Below are 9,720 nucleotides of genomic sequence, written 5' to 3' on the forward strand. Positions count from 1 at the left end.
TGAGATGGCTGAAGAACAACCCAAAATCCTGAGGGAGTACTTTACTCTCATCATTTACACTTTTCCATCTTGCATTCGATTGCCTGAAGTAGCAGCTATACAATATGAAATAAAATCTAGTGTGATCCAAATGCTCCCATCTTTTTATGGGCTCACCAATGAAGACCTATATAAACACCTAGATGAATTCTTTGAGATTTGCACCACTGTCAAGATTCAGAACTTTACTGATGATGCTCTAAAACTTAGATTATTCCCCTTCTCCCTTAAAGATAGAGCCAAACAATGGCTGAATTCTTTAGAAGCCAACTCGATTCGTTCTTGGGATCAAATGCAACAAGAATTCTTAAAAAAATACTTTCCCATTGGAAGAACGAACCAGTTTAGACGTGCCATCACAAGCTTCTCCCAAACTGAGGGAGAAGAATTTCATGAAACTTGGGAGAGATTTTGGGACCTAATCCGTAAATACCCACATCATCAAATACCTAAATGGCAGCTAGTGCAATGTTTCTATGATGGATTGACTGAACGAAACCGTCTGATGATTGATGCCGCATGCGGGGGGACATTCATGCTTCAAAATGAGCATGAAGCATGGCAATTATTTGAAAATCTTAATGAAAACTCCCTCCACCATGCTTCTTGTTCTCGTCAAGCACCCCTGAGTTCTCAAAGAAAAGGGACCATTTGTGAAATAAGTCATTCTATGGACCTGTCTAGCAAGGTAGATGCATTGTCCCATAAGATTGATCAACTGATGATAGGTAGGTATTACATGAACTCTTCCCAAGCACAAGAGTGTACTATCTGTTCTAGCCCATCCCACCCTATTCATGAGTGCCCTTCAGTACCCCAATTTTCCGAACTCATGCAAGAACACATCAATGTTGCTCAAACACAGTCTAGACCGGATAATGACCCATTTTCCAATACATATAACTCGGGATGGCGAAATCATCCAAACTTTTCTTGGAAGCAGCAAGTTTCGAACACAGCCCAACCCTATTCCCAAAATTTTGAAAATCCTCAAAATTTTCAAACCCGACAAAATATTCATCCCTACCGTCCCTCGACTTAATTTCAACACACTCCTCCTCCACCCCAAAGAAACACAGCCTTTGAGGAGAAAGTGTTGAACGCCCTTCAAGGTTTGGAAACCATTACACAATTGGTGCACTCTCACACGCAATCCATCGTCAAGCTAGAATCCCAAATGGGGCAACTAGCTAATGCACTGAACAAGCGAGAGGAAGGAAAGCTTCCAAGCCAACCACTAAGTAATCCTAGGGGACAATACATGGCTCAAGAAAATCAATTAAATGCAATTCATCATGAACAAGCCAATGCTTTGACTACCCTAAGGAGTGGACGTGTAGTAGACAATAAGATTGGGGAGGACAACAATAAGAAAGGTGAAAAAGAGGATAAAAATGTGTCAAATGAAAATCTAAAACCTTCTTCTTCTTCTTCAGCTAGTCTACCTTCTGCCAAAACTCATATCCCAAAGGCCCCATTTCCTGAAGCTCTTAATTCACCCTCTCCCTTTGGCAACAAAGGAACTTCACTAGAGGAAATGATGGAGGTTTTCAAACAAGTGAAAATCAACCTTCTGCTTCTTGATGCTATTAGACAAGTTCCCTCCTATGCCAAATTTTTCAAAGATCTTTGTACACAAAAGCGAAAATCTAGGACACATATACCTAAAAAGGTCTTCCTAACTGAGCAAGTGAGTTCTATTCTCCAACACAACACCCCTCCGAAATTCAAAGATCCTGGTGCTCCCACCATCTCCTGTGTCTTAGGAAATAATTTCATTGATCGAGCATTCTTAGATCTAGGGGCAAGTGTCAACCTTCTACCTTATTCAGCTTATGAGAAACTTGGGTTAGGTGAGTTAAAACCAACCTCGGTATCCCTTCAATTGGCTGATCGATCTGTAAAAACACCACATGGGATAATTGAAGATGTTCTTGTCAAGGTAGACAAATTCTATTTTTCGGTAGATTTCATTGTCCTTGATATGGAACATGAACCTAATCCTAAGAAACAAATCCCCATGATCCTTGGGCGCCCCTTTTTAGCAACAGCCAATGCATTTATCAATTGTAGAACAGGGGTAATGAACATATCATTTGGGAACATGAAGGTAAAATTAAATGTGTTCAATGCGGACGACCAACCCGCGGAAAAAGTTGAGTATTTTATGATAGACAAAATAGATGAACTCATAGAAAGAGATGCAAAAACTACCTCACTGTGTCTAGCTGAAGACAATAAACTTAGCGCTTGTTGGGAGGCAACCCAATTCTTTTAGTTTTCTTTAACATTGAGGACAATGTTAGGTTTAGGTTTGGAGGTATTTTTAAGTATTTTAATCATTTTTTGTTTTGTTTGCATCTCTTGCATTCGTTTTCACTTCATAATGTCAAGTTTATCAAAAAAAATAAAAAAATAAAAAAATAAAAATATCTTTTAAAAAAAATGTGTACATTTTCATTTTTTATAAAATAATAATAAAAAAATAAAAAAAGTTTTTATTTTTAAAAAACCTCATTCCTATACATTAATGCGAGAATGCTAAACACATAAGGTATACAAAATCTAAAAAGCCCAATGACTAGTCGGAAGTAATACAAATTTAAGTTCTTTTCATTAAGTCTCTCTTAGAGAGTTGTAAGCTAATTAATACTTTAGAATTTTACTACACACTGGCCGACACTTCTAAGGTCTAGGCTCGACATTATGTTGATAGTATAGTAGCAACCTTGGACCCTGATGAATCATACTTATCTAATCCAAAAAAAAAAATATCAATAATAATGGATTTAGTCAGGAACATCGAAAAGGGCTACCTATTGTCAAAGGTCAAGTGGGCTTATGATGAGAACTCCGAGCATAAGTCCGTAGGGGAGTCTTGATGCCTGACACCTTGTGCCAACTAGTGTGAGAGTTGTCGACTGATTGCTCGTTACACAGAGAAATCACCACAAGAGTAAAAGTGCACAATTTATATGTCTTTATTAAAAAAAAACTCTGTATTGACCTTGAAAAAGATAATAGTGTGAAAGCCGTCGTTGTAAAAATTCGAGAAAACTGGAATATTACAAATAAAGCCCGTGAGGTACTAAAGTAAACATCCACAACTCTCGAAATCTTGCAGATAAGATGATTTTGAATCAGTGAGCAGGTTCTTTCGACCAATCCTTGGAAACTACTGGTATTAGCAACATTTTGAAGATCCAAATCCTTAGCTTGTGAACGGTCCAGATTTCACCGAGCACTCCAGTATAAATGAGTCTTACACTTCCCTAACAGAAACTTGATGACTTCAACTTGAATTGCATCTTGACCTAGGATTTGGGCTGACTTAGTAAATAAAACCGTGTGTGCTTTGAAATTCTTATCATTTATGTATCTTAAATTAGATTTTTAAAAAAAAATTCATAACAATAATGATTTATTTTAATATTGAAGTTTGTGGGTATCTTTACTGAAAACCCTCACGAGACTATAACTCGTCCACTAAGGTAACCTAGGGGTTTAAAGCCTTGTTGCATGTGGTAAATGCAATCGCGATGCCTGCGAAAGTGAGTTAGAGCTTTTTTTTTTTTTATTTTGCTCGAGGACTAGCAAAATATAGATTTGGGGGTGTGATAAGTGCTTAATAATTCATAATTTAGTTATCTTTCCATAGCACTTATCAATGTTCTTAAACTAATAAATACATATTTTACCAGAAAATTGAATAATCATTGAAATAAATTTGAAATATGTTTTTGGTTACGATCTTTCATGAAAACTACCCAAAAAAAAACATATAAGGAAGAGATTGTGTTGATTCGGTTTGGTAACCTGATGAAGTTAAGGTTAGAATTAAATAGGTTTTAGTCCTGGCTCGATCAAAAGTTATAATTAAATTTGCTAAGGAAAACATTTGATTAACCCTTTTTATTAAGTCATGGTCTTGTTTCTAGTCTTAACTGGTCGAGTTCGATCTGAAGCAGTTTAGCAATAATTAAATTTGGAAGACATTAGGCTCGAAAACAAGTTCAAGCAACTTAACGATCATGACCCATCGCAATTCCAAAGCCAATTTCCAACCAATTCATTACTGCCTTCATATAAAATTTATAATAATAATAATAACTAAATATTCACGATTCACTGTTCATATCAACAGTGTCCAGTTAAAATACTGTTCATATGAACAGTGTTAAAAAAAAAAACCAAAATGCCGAAAACACTGTTCATATAAACAGTGTTCGTGAAAACACTGTTCATGTGAACAGTGTTAAAGAAAAAAATAAAAATAAATAATACATAATAAATAAATAAATTGTTGCCCAGAGATGGTCACCCAAGAGGGGGGTGAATTGGGTGTTTTAAAACTTTTCGCCTAATTAAAAATAAAACACACAAATATATGCACTAAAGTAAAGAAGGAGGAATGAGAAAGGTCAATCGCAAACACAAGGTTTTATAGTGGTTCGGAGCTTCCACTGCTCCTACATCCACTCTCCAAATCACCTTTGGGAATTTTCACTATAATCCAAGATTACAGTACGGTAGTTTTGCGAGTTCACTACCTAACTCGTTGTTTTACACCGGGCTCACAACAAACCCTAACACCCCCAATTTCACTTAGGCTTGGGACGCCTTTCCCTTGTTCCACGTCCCTTGACTGGAACAAGCACCACAATGAAAGAGTTTACACAGAAAAGAAAAGCTCTAGAAAAGCAAATATGGCAATGATGAACAATAGAACCCGGAAGAATCTGTTGCCCAAGGTGACAAGCCAAGAGGGGGGGGGGGGTGAATTGGTTTCTTCTAAATTTTGGTGATTTAAACGTTTTTTTAATTAAGTGCGGTGGATGCTTCCTTAAACTATTTGAATGATTTAAACTAGTGCAAAGATAGAAGATGATGCAAGAATAAACGTAAGCACAAGCACAACACAAACACAACAATATATAGTGGTTCGGTGCTCTCCTTAGCACCTACGTCCACTCCCCAAGCGTCCCCTTGGGAATTCACTATAATCCCGCGGATTACAGTTGGATTGTTTTCCGGGCTCACAATCCAAAAACCTTTGTTGGTTTTACGGGCTCACCAACGAACCTATACACTTTGGTTTTTCGGGTTCACCAAAAACCTTTGTTGGTTTTACGGGCTCACCAACGAACCTATGCACTTTGGTTTTCCGGATTCACCAAAAACCTTTGTTGGTTTTGCGGGCTCACCAACGAACCTTTACAAAGTGTTTAATAACAAAAGGAAAGATTCAAACTCCTAAATGAGCATATGAAACAATATAAGCTACAAGAAAGAGTTAGAAAGTATTTATCGCTTTGAAGTCGCTTTGCTCTTCTTTGTCAAGGATGCTTCACTCTTTAAGGGGGATGGAGCTCTTGATGACTCTTTGAATCTGCTCAACCCCTTTCTTTTGACTCTTGAATGAAGCTCTTGGATGAAGCTTGCCTTGCTAGGGTTCTCTTTTGAATGCACTTGATGTATTTTTCCAAAAGCTTGCTTCCTCTGATGAATACTCCCTCTTAAATACTTCTCCAACCTCCAAATAGTCCTTTCTGACCGTTGGATTGAAGAAACTAGCCGTTTATAGCCGTTGGGAGTCCAAAAAGCATTTCTGCACAACTAGCCGTTATGTTCAGCCCGTGTTTGGGTCGGCTCAACCTGTCCTTGGGTCGACCCAACCTTCACTTGGGTCGACTCAAACATTCCTTGGGTCGACCCTCTCAAAAACCACAGAAACCTCAATTTCAGCCTTCCTTCCCATGGGTCGACCCAACCATTCTTTGGGTCGACTCAAAGTTCACTTGGGTCGACTCAACTTCTTCTTGGGTCGACCCTCTCAGTAATTCCAAAGAACCATTTTCTGTCTGTCTTTCTGTCTTGCCTTTGGGTCGACCCTCTCAGGGTTTGGGTCGACTCAAGATTGGGTCGACTCAACCACTGTGTGGGTCGACCCTCTCAGTAAATTCAGAGAGCATTCTTCTGTTGTGTTTTGAGGTTCTTTGGAGGTTGGGTCGACTCATACTTACCTTGGGTCGACCCAACTCACTGTTTATTTGTGCCATTTTTGCAGGAGTGTGCCAGATGACTTCTTGATGTGCCGGGGTCGACCCAATCAACCTATGGGTCGACTCAAACCACACTTTGCTGCATTCTCAAGGTTAGATTCATCCAAATGAACAAGGCCATTTATCCATTTTCAATTAAACAAATATACTGAGAGTAATGAACTTATAAATGAAGTATCAATTTAACTTATAGCATGCTCTAGATAATTGCTTGTTAATCATCAAAATAACACTATCATCCTCAATCTCCCCCTTTTTGATGATTACAAAATAAAGAGTATAAGCCTATTGATACTTGTCTTTAAAATCAGTTTATAAAAGGGATTAAACTGCTGAATTTCAGCTTTTCATATATACTTGTGAAATCTCCCCCTATATCATTTAAATGTTGCCAATTTGACTCTTTGAATTGCTCCCCCTTTCATTTATAATTCATTAGCGATAAAACTTCAAAAATTTGAGATAATATGAGTTTCAGGCTATGTATCGGGGTGCGAGAGGTGCGTGCCAAATTCTGAATTTATGTGTGCCAAATTCTGAAATTTGATATAAATTTTTGAGTTGATCATTTTCATTGTTGCAAATTGCTCCCCCTTGGATGTATATGCTTTCCTATATGATTTTCAATTTGTTTTACAAATTATTTCTCTTTCTTTCTTTACTTCTCCTCTTATTACTCTTTCTTTACTTCTCCCCCTTTTTGTTACTCTATTTACTCTAAAGATATCTTTACTTCTCTCCTATTACTCTTTCTTTACTTCTCCCCCTTTTTGTTATCATCAAATAGGTACATGGGAAAAGATGCAATAAATACCAAACTTCAAACTTCATTGATCAAAATAGAAACATTTTAGTATATCAAAAGCAAAAGCAAATACAATATTCCTCAATCAAAGTTTAAAGATGCATGATAACCACCAAATACATATGAGAACTAGATACATATCCTAGTCTCTAAACAAGATCGTGAGACTCTCCCGGATCGCTTGGCTACGGCTCTCTCGGGTCCCATTTCTCCAAGATCTTGAAGTAATCTACTGTTTGGAGATGATTGGAGAAGATTTGAGAGTGGAAAATAAGGTTTTCGGAAGAGGACAAAGGGTAAACAGTGCCCTAGATAGCTCACGGGTCCCCCTTTTAACAGTGGGATCCCGACGTTGGGTCGACTCAAGAAACTTCTTGGGTCGACTCAACGTTGGGTCGACCCTATTCTGGGTTGGGTTGACCCAAGTGCAGAATTTTTCTTTTCTCTTCCTTTTTGCTTCTAAAAATTTTCCTTGCTTCCAATCCTTATAAATTCTTTCTGGGACAATGATACATGAGTAAGGAATCTATAGATAACAAGTTTGACTCATGTTTCATGGATTTTTAGAAATTGGAGGAATGTATCATGAGATGTTGCCCAGAGATGGTCACCCAAGAGGGGGGTGAATTGGGTGTTTTAAAATTCTTCGGCTAATTAAAATTAAAACACACAAATATATGAAATAAGGTAATGATAGTGGGATGAGAAGACACAATCACAAACACATGGTTTTATAGTGGTTCGGAGCTTCCACCGCTCCTACATCCACTCCCCAAAGCGCCTTTGGGTATTTCCACTATAATCCAAGATTACAGTACGGTAGTTTTGCGAGTTTACTACCCAACTCGTTGCTTTACACCGGGCTCACAACAAACCCTAAACCCCCAATTTCTCTTAGGCTTGGGACGCCTTTCCCTTGTTCCAAGTCCCTTGACTTGAACAAGCACTACAATCAAAGAGTTTACAAAAGAGAATAAAAGCTCTAAAAAGCAAATATATCAATTATGAACAATTTAACCCAGAAGAATCTTTTTGCCGTTGGAAGCGTGGGAGATGTTGATTCTTCCGATGTGGAGTGCGTAGGATCGAGTGTGAGCTTTGAATCCCAAGCGCACGAGAGCGGTTGAGCTTGAAATCACAAGAGAACCTTGAATGCACTTGATTTCTACACTTTAATGCTCTCACTCTCTTGAACTTTTCTCTCTTGAATAATTTTGCTTTTGGGTTGGTGAAGAGTTGTTGAGAACCACTTAAGAGGTCCCTTTTATAGCCCAAAAAGTAAATATAGCCGTTAGAAACAAAAAGAGAAGGATTTGAAATTCAAACCAAACCTGAAAAGCTGTCAGTCGCGTCCCAGGCGCTCCGGGGACGTCTCTGCTACAGCGAGAGACGTCTCGCCTACAGGATTTTTACTTTTTACTTTATCTGGGGTCGACTCGGCACTTTACGGGGACGTCTCGGCTTGTCTGCACTTTTTGAGTGGGGACGACTCCGCTTGTTTGGGGACGACTCCGCTTCTTTATCTTTGAAAAATATGTCCTCTGGAATTTCCTGAGAGAGTCGACTCCACTCTTTCAGGGGACGTCTCGGCTTGTCTGCACTTTTATGCATGGGGACGTCTCCGCTATCTCAGGGTCGACTCCGCTTCCTTATCACCGCAGAAACCATTCTCTGAAAAACCCTGAGAGAGCCGTCTCCGCCATCTTGGGGATGACTCGGGAAGTCTCCTTTTTGCTTGCGGGGACGACTCCGCGTACAGCGGGGACGTCTCGCGCATATCCCTTGAAAAACGTCTTTCTGCCGCCACTGAGAGAGTCGACTCTGCTACTGAGAGAGTCGACTCCGCTAACGCGGGGACGACTCGGCAGGTGTCGGGGACGTCTCCAAGTGTGCCAGTTCTTCCTGTTTGTGCCAGAGACGTCTCTGAAACTATCAGGAGACGTCTCGGCTGTCCCTGAACTTTTTCTTTAGCTCAAAATATTCTTCAATAAATTCATAAAAATTATGGGAACTTGCCTAGACATTTCTTAACAATATTCTAAGTAAAACACATGAATTTCTCAATTGAATTGTTAAGATATAATGGAATTTTACTCTAGTGTTTTGTATTCATCAAAATCTATTAGGGGGTCAACAATCTCCCCCTTTTTGATGATGACAAAACACTGAGTATATGCAAAATTTGAAATTTAAACATATACACAGTATTGATCAGATATACAAGTATAATGTTTTGATTTGAACTAGATACAATGTGCATCACTCAAATTTCCTTGTGCATAGAATTGTTCTTAAATGATTTTATCATATGAACTGAATTTGAATCAAGTTAGAATGAAATATTGATGCTGAAGATAATTGAAAGCTAGATTCTTTTTGACTCCCCCTTTCTTTTCCAGAAGGGCAATTATCTTAAAAATCAATATTCTTCAATAACCATATCCCTTACAATATTGATACCACTACTCCCCCTTTTTGTCATCAACAATGAAGGGGACAAATTATCCTTAGGTGCTTAAGACTCAATTTATAGTAGAATTCAGCATTCATTTTACTCCCCCTTTGATATTCAGGTTGTGCTCCCCCTGTTTCATATGCTTTGATAAGTTGTGCCAAATTTAAATACTTAATGTATGTTTTGAGATTCTTATGACACATCAAGAGGCACATTCATATTCACAGAAACACATCCACAGAAATGGCAATGTACACACATTTTTCAAAAAGGGATTGTAATCATGTATCATTATGAGATTTTGAAGTCATTACATAGTCAAAAAGAAGAAATCATTACAAGTATTGATTTCTAATACA

General features: G+C 38.3%; 1 non-coding gene across 1 annotated transcript; it reads right to left on the minus strand.

The window, feature by feature from the left end:
• Positions 1-380: 380 nt before the first annotated feature.
• On the minus strand, positions 381-486 carry LOC149750880 (small nucleolar RNA R71). The gene has a single exon (XR_016399054.1). It is a non-coding gene; the product is annotated as a small nucleolar RNA R71 (small nucleolar RNA).
• Positions 487-9,720: the final 9,234 nt, after the last annotated feature.

Source organism: Phoenix dactylifera, chromosome 18, assembly GCF_051530095.1.
Source record: "Phoenix dactylifera cultivar Ajwa chromosome 18, Ajwa_hap1_PhDact_Kaust_v1.1, whole genome shotgun sequence".
NCBI classification, from domain to species: domain Eukaryota; kingdom Viridiplantae; phylum Streptophyta; class Magnoliopsida; order Arecales; family Arecaceae; genus Phoenix; species Phoenix dactylifera.